The 20459-nt window shown below is 56.4% G+C and overlaps 1 long non-coding RNA gene across 1 annotated transcript in view; it reads left to right on the top strand.

Moving 5' to 3' along the window:
* Nucleotides 1–20459, top strand: part of LOC144720415 (uncharacterized) — a 108307-nt gene that overhangs the window by 1568 nt on the left and 86280 nt on the right. Inside the window, exon 2 of the long non-coding RNA XR_013585757.1 lies at nucleotides 15994–16120. This is a non-coding gene — a long non-coding RNA (uncharacterized LOC144720415). The remainder of the gene's footprint in view (nucleotides 1–15993; nucleotides 16121–20459) is intronic.

Below are 20459 nucleotides of genomic sequence, written 5' to 3' on the forward strand. Positions count from 1 at the left end.
TGTGCTGTGTGTGTGCTGTGTGTGTGTGTGCTGTGTGTGTGCTGTGTGTGTGTGTGCTGTGTGTGTGTGCTGTGTGTGTGTGCTGTGTGTGTGTGCTGTGTGTGTGTGCTGTGTGTGTGTGCTGTGTGTGTGTGTGCGCTGTGTGTGTGTGCTGTGTGTGCTGTGTGTGCTGTGTGCTGTGTGTGTGTGTGCTGTGTGTGTGCTGTGTGTGTGTGTGCTGTGTGTGTGCTGTGTGTGTGCTGTGTGTGTGCTGTGTGTGTGTGTGTGTGCTGTGTGTGTGTGTGTGCTGTGTGTGTGTGCTGTGTGTGTGTGTGCTGTGTGTGTGTGCTGTGTGTGTGTGTGTGCTGTGTGTGTGTGTGTGTGCTGTGTGTGCTGTGTGTGCTGTGTGTGCTGTGTGCGTGTGTGCTGTGTGTGTGCTGTGTGTGTGCTGTGTGTGTGCTGTGTGTGTGCGCTGTGTGTGTGTGTGCTGTGTGTGTCCTGTGTGTGTGTGCTGTGTGTATGTGTGCTGTGTGTGTGTGTTGTGTGTGTTGTGTGTGATGTGTGTGTGATGTGCGGTGTGTGCTCTGTGTGTGTGTGATCTGTGTGTGTGTGTGTGCTTTGTGTGTGTGTGCTCTGTGTGTGCTCTGTGTGTGCTGTGCTCTGTGTGTGCTGTGCTCTGTGTGTGTGTGCTCTGTGTGTGTGTGCTGTGCGTGTGTGCTGTGCGTGTGTGCTGTGCGTGTGTGCTGTGCGTGTGTGCTGTGCGTGTGTGCTGTGCGTGTGTGCTGTGCGTGTGTGCTGTGCGTGTGCTGTGCGTGTGTGTGCTGTGCGTGTGTGTGCTGTGCGTGTGTGTGCTGTGCGTGTGTGCGTGGTGCGTGTGTGCGTGGTGCGTGTGTGCGTGGTGCATGTGTGCATGTGTGCTGTGTGTGAGATCTGAGTGTATGTGTGCATGGGTGTGCTGCGTGTATGAGTATGATGTGTGTATGAGTGGGCTGTGTATGAGTGTACGTGTGTATGGGTATGCTGTGTGTATGTGTGAGCTGTGTATGAGTATGCACTGTCTATGGGTATGATGTGTGTATGAGTGGGCTGTGTGTATGAGTATGCGCTGTGTATGAGTATGATGTGTGTATGAGTGGGCTGTGTATGAGTGGGCTGTGTGCATGGGTATGCTGCGTGTATGAGTATGCTGTGTGTATGAGTATGCTGTGTGTATGAGTATGCTGTGTGTATGAGTATGCTGTGTGTATGAGTATGCTGTGTGTATGAGTATGCTGTGTGTATGAGTGGGCTGTGTGTATGAGTGGGTTGTGTATGAGTATGCGGTGTGTATGAGTGGGCTGTGTGTATGAGTGGGTTGTGTATGAGTATGCTGTGTGTATGAGTATGCTGTGTGTATGAGTGGGCTGTGTGTATGAGTGGGTTGTGTATGAGTATGCGGTGTGTATGAGTGGGCTGTGTGTATGAGTGGGTTGTGTATGAGTATGCTGTGTGTATGAGTATGCTGTGTGTATGAGTGGGCTGTGTGTATGTGTGAGCTGTGTATGAGTATGCGCTGTGTATGGGTATGATGTGTGTATGAGTAGACTGTGTATGGGTATGATGTGTGTATGAGTGGGCTGTGTGTATGAGTGGGCTGTGTGTATGAGTATGCTGTGTGTATGAGTGGGCTGTGTGTATGTGTGAGCTGTGTATGAGTATGCGCTGTGTATGGGTATGATGTGTGTATGAGTAGACTGTGTATGGGTATGATGTGTGTATGAGTGGGCTGTGTGTATGTGTGAGCTGTGTGTATGTGTGAGCTGTGTATGGGTATGATGTGTGTATGAGTGGGCTGTGTGTATGGGTATGATGTGTATGAGTATGCTGTGTGTATGAGTAGACTGTGTATGAGTATGCGCTGTGTATGGGTATGCTGTGTGTATGAGTATGCTGTGTGTATGGGTATGCTGTGTGTATGAGTAGACTGTGTATGAGTATGCTGTGTGTATGAGTGGGCTGTGTGTATGAGTGGGTTGTGTATGAGTATGCTGTGTGTATGAGTGAGCTGTGTATAAGTATGCGCTGTGTATGGGTATGATGTGTGTATGAGTGGGCTGTGTGTATGGGTATGATGTGTATGAGTATGCTGTGTGTATGAGTAGACTGTGTATGAGTATGCGCTGTGTATGGGTATGATGTGTGTATGAGTGGGCTGTGTGTATGGGTATGATGTGTATGGGTATGCTGTGTGTATGAGTAGACTGTGTGTATGAGTATGCTGTGTGTATGAGTATGCTGTGTGTATGAGTATGCTGTGTGTATGAGTGGGCTGTGTGTATGAGTGGGTTGTGTATGAGTATGCGGTGTGTATGAGTGGGCTGTGTGTATGAGTGGGTTGTGTATGAGTATGCTGTGTGTATGAGTATGCTGTGTGTATGAGTGGGCTGTGTGTATGAGTAGACTGTGTGTATGAGTATGCTGTGTGTATGAGTGGGCTGTGTGTATGAGTGGGCTGTGTGTATGAGTATGCTGTGTGTATGAGTGGGCTGTGTGTATGAGTAGACTGTGTGTATGAGTATGCTGTGTGTATGAGTGGGCTGTATGTATGAGTAGACTGTGTGTATGAGTATGCTGTGTGTATGAGTATGCTGTGTGTATGAGTATGCTGTGTGTATGAGTGGGCTGTGTGTATGAATGGGCTGTGTGTATGAGTGGGCTGTGTGTATGAGTGGGCTGTGTGTATGAGTGGGCTGTGTGTATGAGTATACTATGTATGAGTGGGCTGTGTGTATGAGTGGGCTGTGTGTATGAGTGGGCTGTGTGTATGAGTGGGCTGTGTGTACAGAGAGCCCTGTCCCACGATGGAGCAGTGGCCCGTGGGGACTTCGCGTGTGCAGCGCTGCACGTCACCGCTGCACATTGACCCTGAGCCGTAGCTGCCGCGTACTTCACTGCTGCACTTGACGCATGACTGGCGCGTTATCTTTACACGCTAGTGCTGCTGCACGTTACTGCTGCACATCGCCGCTGCACATTGCCGCTGCACATTGCCCCTCGTTACCGCTGCACTTTTGCGCTTGTGCGCCCCCCCCCCCCCCCGCGGAGTGCGTCTCAGTCAGCGCCGCCCGCTTCATTGTTCATTCTCCGCGTGCAGGAGCGAGGAGCGCGACATTTCTATTCCACGTCTCTCTGCTTGCTCCCCCCCCTCTCTCCTCCCCCTCTCCCGCACTCCTTCATCTCCTCTCGTCTTGCTCTCCCTTACCCCCCCCCCCCCGTGTGTCTCTCTCCCCGTCTCCTTGCTCTCCCTCTCTCTAGCTCCTCTCTATCCCCCCCCTCCTCTCCCAGCTCTCCCCTTGCTCTCTCTCCCTTCTCTCCCTATTTGCTCGTTCTCCCTCTCTTACATCTCCACTCTCTCTCTCTCCTCTCTCATATCTCACTCTTCCCACTCTCCCATTGCTGTGCCCCATCTCCTATCTCTCTCTCCCCTTCCTATCCTGTCTCTTAACCCGCTCCCCCCTCTCTCTCAGATGCTGTTACGCGTGGTCATAAATAGACTTTAGCACCAGAATCTATTTCTGGTTACTGGCACCCCCCCCCTCTCCCCCCCTCTCTCTCCCCCCCTCTCTCTCCCCCCCCCCCTATCTCCCCCCCCCCTATCCCACCTCGTATGCGTGATGGGTCTCCTCCAGAGTTCTCCAGTTTCCTCACAAATATACAGTACAGTACTGTACATAGATTTGCTAAAGATCCCGGTGTAGCAAGACCCTCTTGCAAAACGAGTCCTGAGACTCAGCGAGGCTTTCCTGCACGTGTTCTGTTTGTGACGTCATCGTCGTCACCATCATCAGTCGACGTGCTGGCGTGAGGCACGAGATGTAAAAGACGATGATGGCGATGACGGCGATAATGGCGTGATGATGGCTTTAATGGCGTGGAGTGGTCGTGGAGTGGTCGTGGGTTAGGAGGTTGGAGGGGTTGGGGAGAGCAATGCCGAACGGATCCACCTGGAGTCTCGCGTCGTGTCGTGCAAGGACACAGGAGCGAGGGGGGGAGGGGGGGTCTACACGAGGGATTGTCCGCGACTGCCGGGTTGAGTCTCCCTCACTCACCGCGGGGCGCGAGTTGCTTGCGGCCAACCGCGATGCCGCGGGTCGTGCCGCAGCCAATCGCCGCTAGCCCCAACCCCCGACCCTACGCTGACCCCAGCCCTGACCCCAGCCCTGACCCCAGCCCTGACCCCAGCCCTGACCCCAGCGCTGACCCCAGCGCTGACCCCAGCGCTGACCCCAGCGCTGACCCCAGTGCTTGCCGACCGCTCGCCCAACCCTACCCCGAGCAGCCACGCGCGTTCTGCCCTCTAGACCTCGACAGAGCCACAAGCAACACGATCTATCTATCACCTTCACACTACTCGCCCTAAAACCTAACCCTATAACGCTAGCCATAAAAGCTAACACTAGACATAACCTTAACCCTAACCACTATATCTAAACCTAACCCAGCATTAACCTCGGCCATAACTGCAAACCAATCCCTCACTCTCACCCTGTCCGCAACGCCAATGGTGGCCGTGGTTCCACCCTGGAACCAGAATCCTGACCGCAGCCTCTTGAGCCTCACCCTCCTCCACCTGTGTGCCCTGAGCTTGATCTCGGCGTGGTTGTCGCTTGGTGTCTTTGTGGTTGGCTGAGGTTGTGGGCGAGTCTGACTGTGGTGGTATGAGTGTCGTGTCCGCGTGTTTGTGTCTGGATGTGGTTGTATGCCGAGGAGTGCTCGTGTATTCAGCTTAACACGGAGGCTAATGGATGGTAGTCGATTGGTTCGATTCCTGCTCACGGCCAACACCAGTGACGACTGTTTGAACCGGTCCTAGGCCTCCGCTAGGTCGACTCGGCCTCAAATGAGTACCTGGTGCTGTGTGTAAGCATCGCTAGTAGGGAGACAAAGGCGGCCGAGTGTGGCGCTGATCACCCCACCCCTCGTGTGCCGTGCCGGCCTTTATAGGTGCTCGCAAACAGCACGACAGTCTGTTCAGGCCATACGGGGATCTTTGTGTGAGTGTCATTTTGACCTCGCGTGACGGTATCCGTTGTGTCCACGTGGTCGTGGATGAGTGCGTGGTTGAGGAGAGGTCGAGGTGAGGTCGCGGGGAGTGCTGGGGCTGTTGGATCCAGGGGCAGGGAGGAGGAGGAGGAGGCGGCACGGGGCGTGCTGTTGCTGATGATGATGATGCGCGCAACGCAGACTCATCCATCATCATGCCACCTCCACCCCGCACCCCATCCCCTCGTCCTCCTCTGCTCTCCCCCCCCACTTCCCTCCTCCCCCTCTTGCGTCCTCATTGACATCTCAAAGCTCAGCGTGACGACATCAAACACCATGATCATCATCATCATGATCATCATCAAACACCATCACCATGATCATCATCATCATGATCATCATCAAACACCATCACCATGATCGTCATCATCGTCGTCGTGTGTCGTTCCCGTGTTCCACAACCACACGAACGAGACGACTCTCACGCCTCACCCAGTAGCGGGGGGGGAGGGGTCGCTCATAGCGGGGGGCGCTTTTGCGTTATTTTCTTTTTCCCACCGTGAATCGTTTCGGTGACCGATCACAGAGAATAACGTCAACTATAAATACCGTCCACGTCAGAGACGGGGAGAGGGAGGGAGAGACAGAGAGGGAGGGAGAGACAGAGAGGGAGGGAGAGACAGAGAGGGAGGGAGAGACAGAGAGGGAGGGAGAGGGACCATCTGTCGCCACCTTCCCGTTGCCAGATGATGAAACAGTCATGCGGAACTGCGTGGTGAATGCGGTCAGTGAGGTCACTCGCAGTCTCCGTGTCTCCGCGTGTCTGTCCCTCTGTGTCTTCGTGGCACGAAGGAGAGAGAGGCGATCGGGCGTGGTTCATGACCACACCACCGTTGCGCCGTGCCGGCCTTGAGAGGTGCTCGCTTGCACCACTTGCCCCAGGAGTACGCGAATCTAAAACGGGGGGGCATCTTCTTCTGAGGTTTTTTCGGTAAAGTCACGTAGAAAGTAAAATAAAATAAAAAACAAAAATCACGACGTTTCGGGCATCTGTTTATACATCGCCGCCGTGGAATAAATAAACGCGGATGGCGTCTGTTTCATGGCAGGAATATGTTTGTGTTTTATGAGAGAGGCCGTGGTGGGGAGGGAAGGGGGAGGCGCTGATGGATTGCTTCATGTCCACTGTGGCCGTCTTCTCGGGCCTGTGCCGTCATTCATGTGCGTAGTATGTTGGACTTCTTTCGCACCGTACGTAGCCAACCGTGGAGGTGCCATTGCCTTCGCCAGTCTTGTGGTCTTGTCCATCGGCGATCATCCCTTTCGACCCGAGCCGGCTGCTCCCGCGAGAGTCAACACGCGGCCTCTCGCACGCACTTGCTCCGTGCTGCACGCCTTGCGCTCCCATTCCCAGCCTGAGCCTCTCCACGCTTCGCACTTCTCAGTTTCTCTGCCATTGCCCGTGTCGGTGTCCCGCGTCTCCCATCCACGTGCCACACAGGGCAATGCGCACTGATTTAAACAAATGGTGCAATGTGACAAAAATTACAGTGCAATAATTTACGGCCAGGTGTCGATGCACTGCTGGATGAATGCTGCCTCGCGCCTTGTCGGTCAAGTGATTTTATTTGACCATACTTCACCCCGCTGGTCAGTGCGGGTTGTTGAAGGGAGTCCTCGGGATCCGTTTAGATTTCACTCGCCACGGATTACTGATGTCAGCCGTGGCCAGGAATCAAGCTCAGGTCGCAGGGTTCCGAGCGATGCAGTGCGCTAACCACTGTGCCACCGCTCCACCCCTGTGGAACATCACGCACACTGCATTCTGAACACGAAGAAGCTTGTCGAGCAATTGGATGCGAAGAGATTCTCCTGGGTGATGTGGGGGGGGGGGTGTAATGAGCAAAGTTGATGACCCATGGCTGTTCACAAATCGGGTTCGTGAGCCACAGAGAGACAGAGAGAGGAGTTTAACACGAGGGCCGTGGTTCACGCTGCCCTGCTCCCTGCGTGGTTCACGCTGCCCTGCTCCCTGCGTGGTTCACGCTGCCCTGCTCCCTGCGGTTATCAGATGTTGAGAGTATTCCTCGCGGGCTATGAGACCGCAGGACGTGTTTATATTTAAATAGCGGCTTCATCGTCACGGCTCAGCGCCAATCCAAACAAACTCTCTCGCGAACTCCCAGAGCCTACGGAATGAGACTCCGGATTCCAGGCCCCGCGCACGGGAACACGTCACATCGAGCCCACCAGCTTCCAGCTGATTTTGATGACACCAGCTGAGACGACGAAGCGTGGCCTGGGCGTGAGTCTGCTGCCAGTAGCGGGTAATGAATGCTGCTGCTGCTGCTGTGCGTGATCCCAGTCGAGTAGTTTGAGGTGTAAGTTTAGAATTTAGTCAATTCGGACCCCGAGTCGGCCAAGGGAATCCGCCGTCTCCGCCACGGCTGTCCACAGCAACCCGAGGAGACGGAATTCGGAAACTGCGATCGTAGTAACGTGGAGAAGGCATCAACAGCCTCCAAGCTCTCACGAACCCAGGCTTCAATAAAGTCGCGTATTCATCAATAATGGCGAGAGTTTAGAGAAAACGACCAGCCACAATAAGTTGACGTGAAGAAAGTAAATCAAAATACGTTCGAAAGGGGCAAGCAGGCACTGAGACGCACCCTCGCAGTGGCGAGATGTTATCTCCCTCGCCTGATATGCAGGAGGTCGTGGGTTCGATCTCGACCCTGACGAATCCTGCTGTATATCTGGAGTTTTCCTGTTCTCCCCGCGGTCACGTGGATTTTCCCCGGGTCCTCCGATTTTCCTCCTCCACATCTCGAATCAAGTTCGTGTTTGAGTACTTGTCTGTTTGAAATGTGATAAGCCACTTCATTTAGCTACAATTTGTGGCTTGGTCGCTTCTTGAAAAAGTAGCGACGTAGCTCAGTGTGCTTTACCCTGTTAAAATAAAAACTTGTTTAGTTTAGTTCAAGTTGTTTAAAGCGACTTTGGACGATTCTCATGTCAGACTTAGATGCGGACTTCACTCAAACCCCATTCAGCTAAGATGAGCGAACCCCTCCTGCCCCCCCCCCCCCCATATTACTGGTTTGAACAGGGATATAATTTGACCAGCGTGGTGCAGTGTCGTCACTTAACCCCCACCATCAGCTCGAGCTGGTAGGCCTTCATCCACCAGTGGATTAACAGTAAGGCTGTGCATGGCAGGCAATGGGTTACTGCAGTGCTTAGAGTCGGGGCTTGGCCAACTCGCGTGGATCACGGGGGGTGAAGAGGGGGGGTGGGGGATAAGGGGGGGGGGGGTGTCGCGCCATCACTGTCACTGCCCATGGGCGGCTGGGAGAGTCGAGGAGTGGAAGTCATCGCGCGCCGCTCACTCCGCGTGGCCGTGCGGGCCCCACTGTCGGCCCACTGCCGCATGGAGGCCTCCCACGCTCTCACTGCGGGTTGCTGAAGGCGCGGGGGAGTGCCCACGACTGACTTCGATCCATCACTCGCCGCTGATGTTCCCTCGCCCTGACTGAGAATCGAACCCAGACGGCCGTCTTCATAGAGCTGCCCCCCCACCCCTCTCCTCTCCTTCCCCTTTCCCCGCTGCCTGTCTCGTGGAAATTATAAATATCCCCGCGTTGGAACAGACGTCATCCGTGTGTATTTAGTCCACGGCGATGCACAAACAGATGCCTCCGCTTTAGCTCTGCCCCCTCTCTTGGGAGGGGGCGAGTGGCGTTAGCGAGCACCTATTTTGGTCAGCACGGCGGCACGCGAGGGAGGTGGTGGTGGTGAGCCCAGCGCCACGAGCCCTTGACCGTCTTTGTGTCCACAGCGCTCATGTCCATGACCAAGCCGTGTCACTAATTAATGTGTGGGGGTGGGGAGGCGCTAGAGATCCTTTGGATGGCAAGTCACGGATTTTAGGACATGTACCGCCTCATCCCCGGATTATAAGACGCACTCTCAAGGACATGTGCTCTCGCTTCTCAGTTCAAGGGTGAAGGTGCAGCCCTGCAATTGCTCGCTCGCCACTTGTTGGCAGAAGGTGCCTTGTCCACCGATGTGAACTCCCGAGTGGTATTTGGCCTACTCTTTCACGCTGGCCAGGCGTCTTGGAACAGATGGGAGTGCCCCGTGTACCGCCGACTAGAAGCGATGCACCTACTTGTACCTCTGGGTGGACAGCGGCAGTCGTGGGGCGAGGGGGGGGAGTTTAAGAAACGTGCGCGCTGATTCCACTGTCGCGCCAGGATATGACATCGAACCGGCGGCCTCGGGATTGCAAGTCCAGTGGTGTGCTGACCACGCCACCGCCACCGTGGCAGCGTTCGTTGTAAATCAGACGGACGTTGCTGCTGCAAAAAAATATCTATTTGCCGGGCTGAGCAAGGCGGGGGGCGGGTGAGAGGAGGAGGAGGAGGGCTGAATGTTTATCCCACTGTGAGGCTGTTACCAGAGGTCGCGTCTCGGTGTGAAGGACGTTTTGAGCCCTGGGACCTGAGCTGTCGCTGTTGTGGTGTCGATGGGGGCGGGGTACGATTGGCGGGGGAGGGGGTGGGGGAGCCGCCAGGTGAATGCCCATCGCGGGGCAAGGGGGCGGGGCGGTTATCTCTGCGCCGTCTGCCTCCCGTGACCAAATCACCCCGGACACGGCCAGGCTTGTCGGGTCGGACGCTTCCTCGCTCCGTACGGCTGCTGACGTCGCTGCTGTCGAGCACCGCATTCATTTTACATCGAGGTGGTCGGGCCAGACGATTGCGCGTCAGGAGCATCGTCGCTGTGGTGATCACGGAGTGCCCCTCCTCTCTCGCGTTGTGAATCGGGCGTCGAGTTTCCGCTGTACGTCCCATGGTTCTGTTCTGCGCGGTGATCAGTCTCCGCACACTAACCAGAGAGTTTTACATTTTGCATGTGTGCATCATCGTCATCAGCTGCCATGCTTCATGCAGTGGAAGAGCTTCAGGGGTTGTGGTCCATGAGCTTCAGGGTGGAGATCGAAGCCCAGGGTTCTTCTGCTTTCCAAGGGTCGGGAGCGAGGTGAGAGTGAGCCTGGTTCGCACTTGGATGGGAGACTGGCTGAGGGATGCCAGGAGTCGTTGGCGGCTTGGGCTGTGACACATGCGCGGTGAATTTCACCATCAACACCACCGTCATCATGGGGCGTGGTGGTGGTGGTGGTGCACGCCCGCGATGCAGCCCTTTGGAGGCAAGGGTCGGTGGATCACGTCGAGATTCGCGAAGCACCCAAAGTCGCCGGGCCACGTGCGAGGTGGCCAGGAAACGAAATGGGTTCGTGAGCCCATCTGTGCGGACAGTGTCGGCATCATCCTCTCGTGAAGGAGCTCGGTGTTCTCTTTGCTCGGCAGAGACGCGTTCCGGGGGGGTGGAAGGGCGTAGGAGCGGAATGGGAGGGGGAGCGTGGTGGTTTGGGGGTAGTCGAGGTGGGCTACGGGGAGATTTGTTTTCGTAACATAACGGGGAGGAGCAGGAGGAGGGTGAGCCGGTAATTGTATGCGCCACCGCCGTGGGTGGTGTCGCCCCCGGCCCCCGCCGCTGCCTGAGGCGCGATGATCGCTCGGGCGATTGCGAGTTTGTGTGGAGAGGCGGCCGAGTCCAGCGGGGGGCAGGGGGCGGGTGACGGGGGGAGCATGAATGTGGGGGAGGGGGGGGGATGCGTCCGCTGTTCCCATTGTGTGCGTCACGCGGCTCACGGGAATTAATTGCCCGCACGCTGAGAGGAGTCGCTGAGACGCGGGGGGGGGGGGGGCGTGTGGTCTCGGCCACACCACCCCCCTCGTGTGCCGTGCCGGCCATCGTAGGTGCTACTCACCAACAGCACTTGCCTCAACAGCCTTAGAAGGCTATACGGGGATTATTTGTCTTTTCGGGAGTGCTCTTGCTGCGGTGAGCGCACTGCCGCACGAACCTGGCGACACGAGTTCGATGTACGCACACAGCCAACATGAGTGACCAATGTCTTAAGTCTAAACCGCCCTGCGCCTCCCCTAGGTCGACTCAGCATTAATTGAATGCCGAGTGCGGTGTGTAAACATCGGGCATCAGCAGTGAACTGGAAACCCGATTACACTGCGGAGGAGCTGGATGGGAGGTGGGGGGGGTGCCGCGCTGGGTTATTTGTGAGCCCGGGGCTCAGCTTCCTGAGCCGCTGCTGAGCCCTGGCTGCCTCCCTCCGAGTTTAATGCCCCACTTCCTCCCGTGCGAAATCAAACCGCGCGCCGCGCTCAAATTAGCGGAGGAGCGGGACGAGGAGGAGGAGGGGGGCGCGGATTTGTCCGATGCCCGCGGTTTGGCCACGGGGCGGCTCTGTGGGTGACGCCACGTGACAGCCTCTGGGTGCCTGCGTGGCTGCGCGCGTGCACAGGTGGTGCATCTGTTGGTCATTGCAGACAGTTCGCCGAAAACACCTGCGTCTGTCCCGTGACCTCTTGTCAGCGAAGCGTCGTCTCAAAGTGCACCTAGCCTGGCACAGGCGCTTTGGTGACGTCACCGTCACTCAGTGGCGAATGGCGGCGGATGTGGTTGATGTAGCGTGTCTTGCACGATTCATGGTCCAGGGTTTTCTGCGATCCGGACTGTACCACTTGTAGGGAGTGTTCGGAGGGGGCTGTGAGCAGGTGAGCTGGCTGCAATGCCTCTTCCCTCGTCGTCAGGGGCGCTCCTGCCAGGTCAACCTCCCCCCTCCTCCCCCACGTCCCCCTACGGCGCCCATTACCGCTTCACGTGGGGGTGACACGCGGAGCGTTTGGGCGAGAGACGCGACGCAAGTGGTGGGAACGGGGAGGGGTGGTCCCCCTGCTGAGCGCACCTGGGGCCCCCATCAGCACCCCGCCAGGGATATCTGCGGGGTCGTGATGGGAGGGGGGGGTGCCTTAGTCGGGTGGGGGCTGGGGGGGGGCAGCCGCTACCACCCACCGTGTTGGTGGAGCTCAGCTGCGACTCGTAATGAGAGGGTGACGGAGATCGTCTCCGCGTGGCGATTGCTCCAGCTGGCGTGGCGTTTCACGCGCGAACTGAGACGTGTATTTCACACGCGTGGGGCTTTCGGGACCAATATGAAGATTAATGATTGGTGTTTTGGGTCAGATCGCGTAAGTACAATTTGTGTCGTAAACCCTCCTCCACCTGACATGTGCCAATCTATGCCTGCTTCATCGTCATCGGCAGCAGCACACCGGCAATGTTGTTGGAGAGTGATCCACACAAGTTTAACCATTGGGTGCGGACGTCTCGCTGTCAGCACAGCCAGCATCATCAGACGTCTTGCCTGATGATGCGACCCGCAGTTTGCTGAAGCGATCTGACCCAAAAATAAATCTCTTATCAATCGAAACGTGCTGTACTTGCTTATCACATCTCCACTCCTCGGCCAATCACAGAGAGCGTCTGCCCTGTGGTCTGCGTGTAGGGTTGGGTGGCTGGTGATTGCCCTGGAGTGGAGCGGTGCGTGCTTATTGGTGTGTGTGTTGGTGTGTGGCGAGCAGTAGTGTAGCACTTGCCCCCTACAGTCTCACCGGCTACACGGGGGATCTTTGTCTTTATCCTGTGGGGGGGGGGGGTAGCGACTGCGTAGCGATTCGAACCCGGCGACCCGAGTTCGATTCCCGCTCACGGCCAACACCAGTGACGATTATTTGAGCCGGTCCCGGGCCTCCCCAAGAACGACTCAGCCTGAAATGAGTACCTGGTGCGGTGTGTAAACATCGCCACTGGGGAGACAAAGGCGGTCGGGCGTGGTGCTGGCCACCCACCCCCTCGTGTCCCGTTCCGGCCTTCATAGGTGTTCGCTAACAGCACTTGCCCCTACAGTTTGTTAAGGCTATACGGGGGATCTTTCACTTTGTTGGTCTGTCTGTGTTTGGCGTGCGTGTATGCGTCTTTCCCTATGCGTGGGCTCCTATGATGAACGTCGCTCTGTGTGTATGTTTATGCACACGTATGTGTATGTTTATGCACACGTGTGTGTGTGTTTAACATACACACACACGTGTGTGTGTGTATGTTTAACATACACACACACACGTGTGTGTATGTTTGTGTGTGTGTTTATACACACGTGTGTGTGTTTCCCTATGCGTCGCGCTGTGTGTATGTTTATACATACGTGTATGTATGTTTATACACACGCGTGTGTGGTGTATGTGTCTACACACGTGTGTGTGTGTGGTGTATGTGTCTACACACGTGTGTGTGCGTGAGTATTGGGTCGCTGGTCAAGTTCAATTTGCAAAGGCAAATGAAGTCTCCTCGGAGAAGATGATTTCTCGTTTCACGCTGCACCGGAGTGCCGCGCCTCCATTCCCTTCCCCGTGCAGCCATTCCCCGTGAAGGGAGCGGTGGGGAGAGCGGCAGGGGGAGCGGCGGGGGGAGCGGCGGGGGGAGCGGCGGGGGGAGCGGCGGGGGGAGCGGCGGGGGGAGCGGCGGGGGGAGCGGCGGGGGGAGCGGCGGGGGGAGCGGCGGGGGGAGCGGCGGGGGGAGCGGCGGGGGGAGCGGCGGGGGGAGCGGCGGGGGGAGCGGCGGGGGGAGCGGCGGGGGGAGCGGCGGGGGGAGCGGCGGGGGGAGCGGCGGGGGGAGCCTGAGGCTCGCCTCCTCCCATCTCCCACTCCTCCCCCTCCTCCTCCTCCTCTGTTGCCTCGGAAAGGAATGGCATATAAGAGCTCACGTGGGGTTATTCGTGTTTCATGGCCTTGCCACACACGTGTGTGCGTGTTTATACACACGTGTGTCAGCGTGGGTTTCTTGGGGAGCAGTGGAGCAGCGAGATTCGTTTGCCGCTCATGACCAATGACAGTGGTGAAAATATAAACCTGTCCTGGGCCTCCCCTAGGTCGACTCTGCCTTTAACGAGAACCTGGTGCGGTGTGTAAACATCGCCACTGGAGAGACGACGGCGGTCGGGCGTGGTGCCGGCCACCCAACCCCCCCTCGTGTGTGGCACAGACCTTTGGAGGTGCTCGCGAACAGCACTTGCCCCAACAGTGTGTGATGGATATCAGGGTGGTCCTAGTCGTTGATGTACACAGACAGGTAAATGCTGCCACAGTGATAGAACCGTTTGCATTCTGCACCTGCAATGCGGAGGTCGCCGGTTCGATTCGATCTCCTGGCGTGGCAGGTGACACGACGGGCAGGTCTATTAAACCCGAATATCAACTCCAAGGCGAAGGTGCAGCAGGGTGGGCGGAAGGGGGGGGGCAGGGGCTGGTGGGCACCACGCGCGCCGAGGAGGAGGCAGACATCGTTGGCAGATTTAATTGGATTTGGTGCCGGGGCTCACTGAGCATGCGGCTCGCGTCTCCACGCCGCCCACTCCGCGAGGCCTCCACGCGAGATGGGACACTGCTTGGCTTCTCCCTTCACTGTACTCTCTGCTCTCTCTCCCTCTCCTCTCGCAGTCTCCCTCCCTCTCACCTCTATACGCTCTATCTAACCTCTCTATACGCTCTCTCTCTCTCACAGTCTCAATCCCACTCGCCCACCAGTCTCCGATTTATTCTGCCTCTCTTACTCCATCTCACTCGGTATCATTTCGACTCGCCCCCTCTCTCGCTCTCGTCCTTCCTGCCCTCCCATATCTCTCCCTTCTTCTCTCTCTTGCACTCTGCTCTCTATTCCCTCTCTCCGCTCACTTCCTCTGTGAGATGGTGGTAGGGGGGAGGGGCCCTTTCCCCACACCTGCAAACCATCAGGCCGCATGCCTCACCGATGGATAGCGGATTCCAGTGCTGGCCAGGAGACGACCCAGCCACCACAGAACCACCACCAGCCCCGCTCTCCCCTGCCCCCCCCCTCCCCATCAACAATCGCCGTGCACTGTCGCTCCCGCTCTCTTCCCTCCACATGAAAACTTCTTCCACTCTGGTGGAGACGCAACGCAGGAGATGGAGCTGAATCCGCGGGACGGATCTCATGATTCCGTCACGTGTCGCCCCGCGCTCACATTCAGCTGTGAAGGGGACTTCTTCCTCTTCCAGTCTGAACACAGAGGAATACGAATAGGGATCAATTCTTAACGCCTTGCACACTTCTCCCCCGTGAGCTGCTGAGTGTGATGGAGGGGCATGGTGGTGATGGTGGGGGTGGTGCTGATGAGGTGGTGGTGGAGGGGGTGGTGCTGGTGATGGGGTGTTGGTATGAGAAAGGGTGTTGTTGGAGGGGATGGTGGTGGTGGTGGTGCTGATGAGGGGGTGGCGGTGGTGGTGGTCATGGTGGGGAGAAAGGGGAGAAGGCTTCGTTGGGCACCGGTATTGGAACTCATGCCATGTTTGTGCTCTCGGCTCTCGGAGGAGACACGGAGTCGTTCTGATAATCGTTGCTCAAAACGGCACCTTCCTTAATGCATTGTAAACAAAACAAATACCATGCTGATATAATTACAATGTGGGCCCACTGCACAATGAATCCGGCCACCCGAGTTTGAATCCTGGCCACGGCTACCATCAGTGGTGAGCGATATCTGAACCCATCCTGTGCCGCCACCCTCGCAATGAACCAACGCGGCGAAGTATGGTCAGACAAACCCGTGACTGACACGGAGTGTGAGGATGCCTTCGTCCAGCTGTGGATTGACAAAGAGGCTGTAGATGGCGAATGTGATTGTGTCACATTCGGGGTGTCGCGGTGGCGAGATGTTACCTGCCTTGCCTGGTATTCAAGAGGTCGTGGGTTTGATCCCGACCCTGAAGCCTGTTCTATATTTGGAGTTTGAATGTCTCTCTCCCCCTGGTTCCGTTGATTTTTCTCCGGATCCTTCGGGTTTTCCCTCCACATTTAGAATCAACGCGCGTTTCGAGTATTTGGCTGCTATAAATGTCCACGTAATAAGCCGTTTCGTTGGGCTATCATTTGTGATAGCAAGGTCGTTTCTGAAAAAGAGCTGCACAGCTCAGTGGGCTTAACCTGGTAAAATAAGAACTAGTTTAGTGTCACAGGCCGCTAGAGCGCTGCGATATCATTTTGCTTTTGCAGACAACAGCTGCCCGAGGAGCGGGGGGCCAGCGACGGGGGGCCAGCGACGGGGGCCAGTGACGGCCCTTTGGGGCTCTGCACCTCCTGTCAGCCCGGCTCGCCGTGATCGCCGGACAACGAAGCTCAGGTGAGCACGGCCAACACAAAACAACCTCCCTTATTTATTTGATTCCATCTCATTCGGCGTATAAATAATAATAATCCGCCCGTGACCCCCCCGTGACCCCCCCGGCGCCCGCCCACCCGCCCGTCGAGGCCCGCCGAGGCCCGCCGAGGCCCGCGTTGCTGAGCGCGGCGGTGGGAGTGGGAATTCACGACGCCCCAAATCTCATCGTCACCGCGTTCGGCGACGCAAATTACGCAGGGAAGCGCCCATCCTCGCCGATTACCCGCGGCTGGCGAGCCCGCGGTGCGGCGGGGCGCTTATTATTATTATTATCACTGCCTCTGGGCTCTCTCGTTACGTTATTGGTGCTCGTTATTTATGTACCGCACACGCCGCGGGCGCGGGCTGTGCCCTGGGAGCTGTGTGCGTTGTTGTTGTGTGTGGGGGGGAGAGGGGGTGGCTGCGTAGGTTGGCAGTGGTGCAGCCACCTTGGATGCCGTGTCTAGTGATGACAAAGATATACTCAGTAGTGGGGGTAGCCTATGGATAGACTCGCCCCCGCCATGGGAATGTGGACTTTCCATCACTGACTTAGGGTTGTTAACAGGAGATGAGCACCAACGCCCCACTCTCATCAGGGCAGGGAATCTATTGGACTTTTGTTGGTTTTGGAATCCACGTGGTCCTCTCTTCAAGCAGGTGACATGGTCACTGATTGCACTGGCCACTGATTGTTTACACAGAGCGCACGAGCGGCAGACTCAGTCGTCAGACAGTAGCCAGCAGCTGCGTGGACTTCATATTAATAATAATCACGCTTCAGCAAACCGCGTTGAGGGACGAACCTCGTGGATCTGGTCTCCAATCTGGCCAAGAGCCACCGGGAGCCATCGGTCAGGTCGACTCCAGCAGCGAGCAGGGCGACTGTGCCCACAGTCGGTGGCGCCGCTGTAGAGCATGCCGGGAGTTGCCCCCGGGCCACGTGCACGGGGCACGGGGAGGATGCAGAGAGCGCGCAGGAGCAGAGCAGGGAAGGGCACCCTGCAAGTACGAAAAATCTCAAAGTGTCTGTGGTGTCGTCTTCTAAAAAGTCCACTGCCTTCTAAAACATTTGAGGGACAACTGGCCCTTCCTCCCGCCCTCCCCCTGCCCCTCCCCCTGCCCCTCCCCCCTGCACCCCACGCCCGGGGCACGCCTGCCTTGCGGGAGGCACCACTGCGCCTCGCGAATGCGTGCAGTGTCACATTGCTGACGGGCCACCACTGCCAGGAGAAATGAGCGCTGAGCCACTCTCCACTGATTAAACTCGGTAATAGCGGGGGGGGGGGGGCAGGGGGAGCGGTGTTGTGAGAGCCGCGTTCACCCCCCACGCCCCCCTCCCGTCCTCCACGCTCTCCAGCCGACAGCAATCTATTTTGATTGCATCGCGAGTGGCAGTTTGGGTAAAAAAAACGTTTAGGGGAATTTCATCATAGCCGAGTGTTTGTATTAATGGCCTTTCTGCAATTAGGCGCCAATAGGTGTCCTCACAATAATTGCCGGTTTTAAGAAACGTAATGACAGCGCCGAGCAGAGTGCCATCGTGAAGCAGGCCCTGAGCCCACGACCAGCGAGCCCACGGGGCCATCACGACCTCCACTCATACCGAGACTCGGAGACACACGCAGAGAGAGAGTCGTAGACTCTCACACACATCCATAGGCTTACACAGAGATCCGTAGACTCACACAGAGATCCATATACGCACACAAAGGATCATAAACTCGCACAGAGATCCATAGACGCACACAGATATCCATAGACGCACACAGATATCCATAGATGCACACAGAGGTTCATAGACGCACACAGAGGTCCATAGACTCGCACAGAGGTCCATAGACGCACAGAGATCCATAGACGCACACAGAGATCCATAGACGCACACAGAGATCCATAAACTCGCACAGAGATCCATAGATGCACACAGAGATCCATAGACGCACACAGAGATCCATAGATGCACACAGATCCATAGACGCACACAGAGATCCATAGACGCACACAGAGGTTCATAGACGCACACAGATCCATAGACGCACACAGAGATTCATAGACGCACACAGAGATCCATAGACGCACACAGAGATCCATAGACGCACACAGAGATCCATAAATGCACACAGAGATCCATAAATGCACACAGAGATCCATAGACGCACACAGAGATCCATAGACGCACACAGAGATCCATAGACGCACAGAGATATCCATAGACGCACACAGAGATCCATAGACGCACACAGAGATCCATAGACGCACACAGAGATCCATAGATGCACACAGAGATCCTTAGACGCACACAGATATCCATAGACGCACACAGAGATCCATAGACGCACACAGAGATCCATAGACGCACAGAGATATCCATAGACGCACACAGAGATCCATAGACGCACACAGAGATCCATAGACGCACACAGAGATCCATAGATGCACACAGAGATCCTTAGACGCACACAGATATCCATAGACGCACACAGAGATCCATAGACGCACACAGAGATCCATAGACGCACACAAAGATCCATAGACGCACACCACCAGGGGGTCGCGACAGTCTAAAGTACCATGGACAGCGATCACCCCACAAGCGGCGGACTCGGCCAGTCTGTGGCTGTCGAGTGACACCGTGCCCACGTGGGTACGGTGTCACTCAGCAGCCTGTGCCTGCTGAGTGACACCGTGCCCACGGCGGTGTCCGCGGGTTGGAGTAGAACACGCGGAGGAGTGGCAATGGGACGTGGTGGGGAGTTTTTTTACGAAGTATGGTGGAGCGTGGTGGAGCGTGGTTGAGTATGAATAGAGCATGGTGGATGGAGCGTGCTATGGTGCGGTAGACTTCGATGGAGCGTCATGGAGCGTGGTGGAGCGTGGTGGAACGCCCTGTCGATGCAAGCGCGTCTGTGAGGTTGTGAACTCGGGGAGTCACGGCTGCGTTCATGGCACCGTGGCGCTGGAACAAATTCATCCACACATTCGGCAACGTTTGGAAACGTTAGGCTGTCAGGCTGTACGTTCCGGATGTTACCAGACCAGCATCATCGCCTGAAGTAAAGCAATGTTAAGTCTGACAGCAGCGGTCTGTCATGTATCCATGTGCGTATGCGGCGACACAGCATTACATGAGATATGCGTGTGTGTATGTGTACCTGCGTGTGTATCTATGTGTGCCCGGTGTGATGTATAAACATTACAATTGGGGAGACAAAGGTGGCCGGGCGTGATTCTGGCCAAATCACCCCCCCCCCCTTTTCTGCCGCTACCAAGTTGACTTCGTCACCGCCCAGCCATGGCTTTAACACAACGATCAGAATCTCGGTTTCACGCGAAACAGTTCGCTCGTCACCGACCGCTGTAATTGGCCACGGAATCGCGAGGAATCCCCAGAGAGGGGCCCCCGGGACTGTCCCAGCCCCGACGCTCCCTCGGGGTCCCAGAGGCGCGGCCCCTAATTGAACCCCCCGCTGGGCGATCCCCTCCCTCGATCCCTGTGAATCGGCGTGACCCCGCAGACTGCTCTGGGTGATGCCGAGAATGGCGCTGACGCCGCCAATCGGGTCCGAAAATGGAAGTGGCACGGAAATGCATGGGAAGCGGGGGGAGGGGGGGGGTATCGAGATGGGGTTAGGTGTACAGACACGACGATGAGTAAGTGTGTGGGCTTGAGATTGGGGAGGGGGGGGGTGTAAAGGTTAGGAATAGAGTTAGGGGTGCAGTTCGGGCTATGGGTGGGAGTGGCTTTAGGCATCAGGTTATGAGTATAATGAGGGCTCGAGCGTGAGTGTTGACGTTGGGGAGAGGCAGGCGGTGTTGGGGTTCACGGTCGAAGTCGCCTGCAGTCTGCGTCACTGCGTCTCGCCGCGTCACCGCTCCTCCCGACTGCTGCCCCGGTGAGCACGAGGGGTCTCTCCGCCACCGTTCGTGTTTTATTAATGATAACACGACGTAACACAATTTATTAGTCTTTTTTTTATTACTTTAGTATAAATACATGTTAATTTTGATTCATATGTTGCTTTTTTAAAGACACAAATTCGCACGTTTTCTCGTTGAAAATAACTGAATTTCAAAATATCACCGTCCTGGTCACAAACGCAAAGTTTGTGGGGAATAATAGCCACTTTATGTACTTTTGAGGCATATGCAATTAGGAAATAACATTTACTATGAACCAAAAAATGTGTCAGTGTAATTGCACCAACCCTTGGGGGAGGGTGCGTGGTGGGGGGTGGGGCCTGGGGGGGGGGGGTGGGGCCTGGGGGGGGGGGTGGGGCCTGGGGGGGGTGGGGCCTGGGGGGGGGGGATTCTCTGACAG

This window comes from Lampetra planeri, chromosome 8 (genome assembly GCF_965212315.1).
Source record: "Lampetra planeri chromosome 8, kcLamPlan1.2.h2, whole genome shotgun sequence".
Lineage (NCBI taxonomy): Eukaryota > Metazoa > Chordata > Hyperoartia > Petromyzontiformes > Petromyzontidae > Lampetra > Lampetra planeri.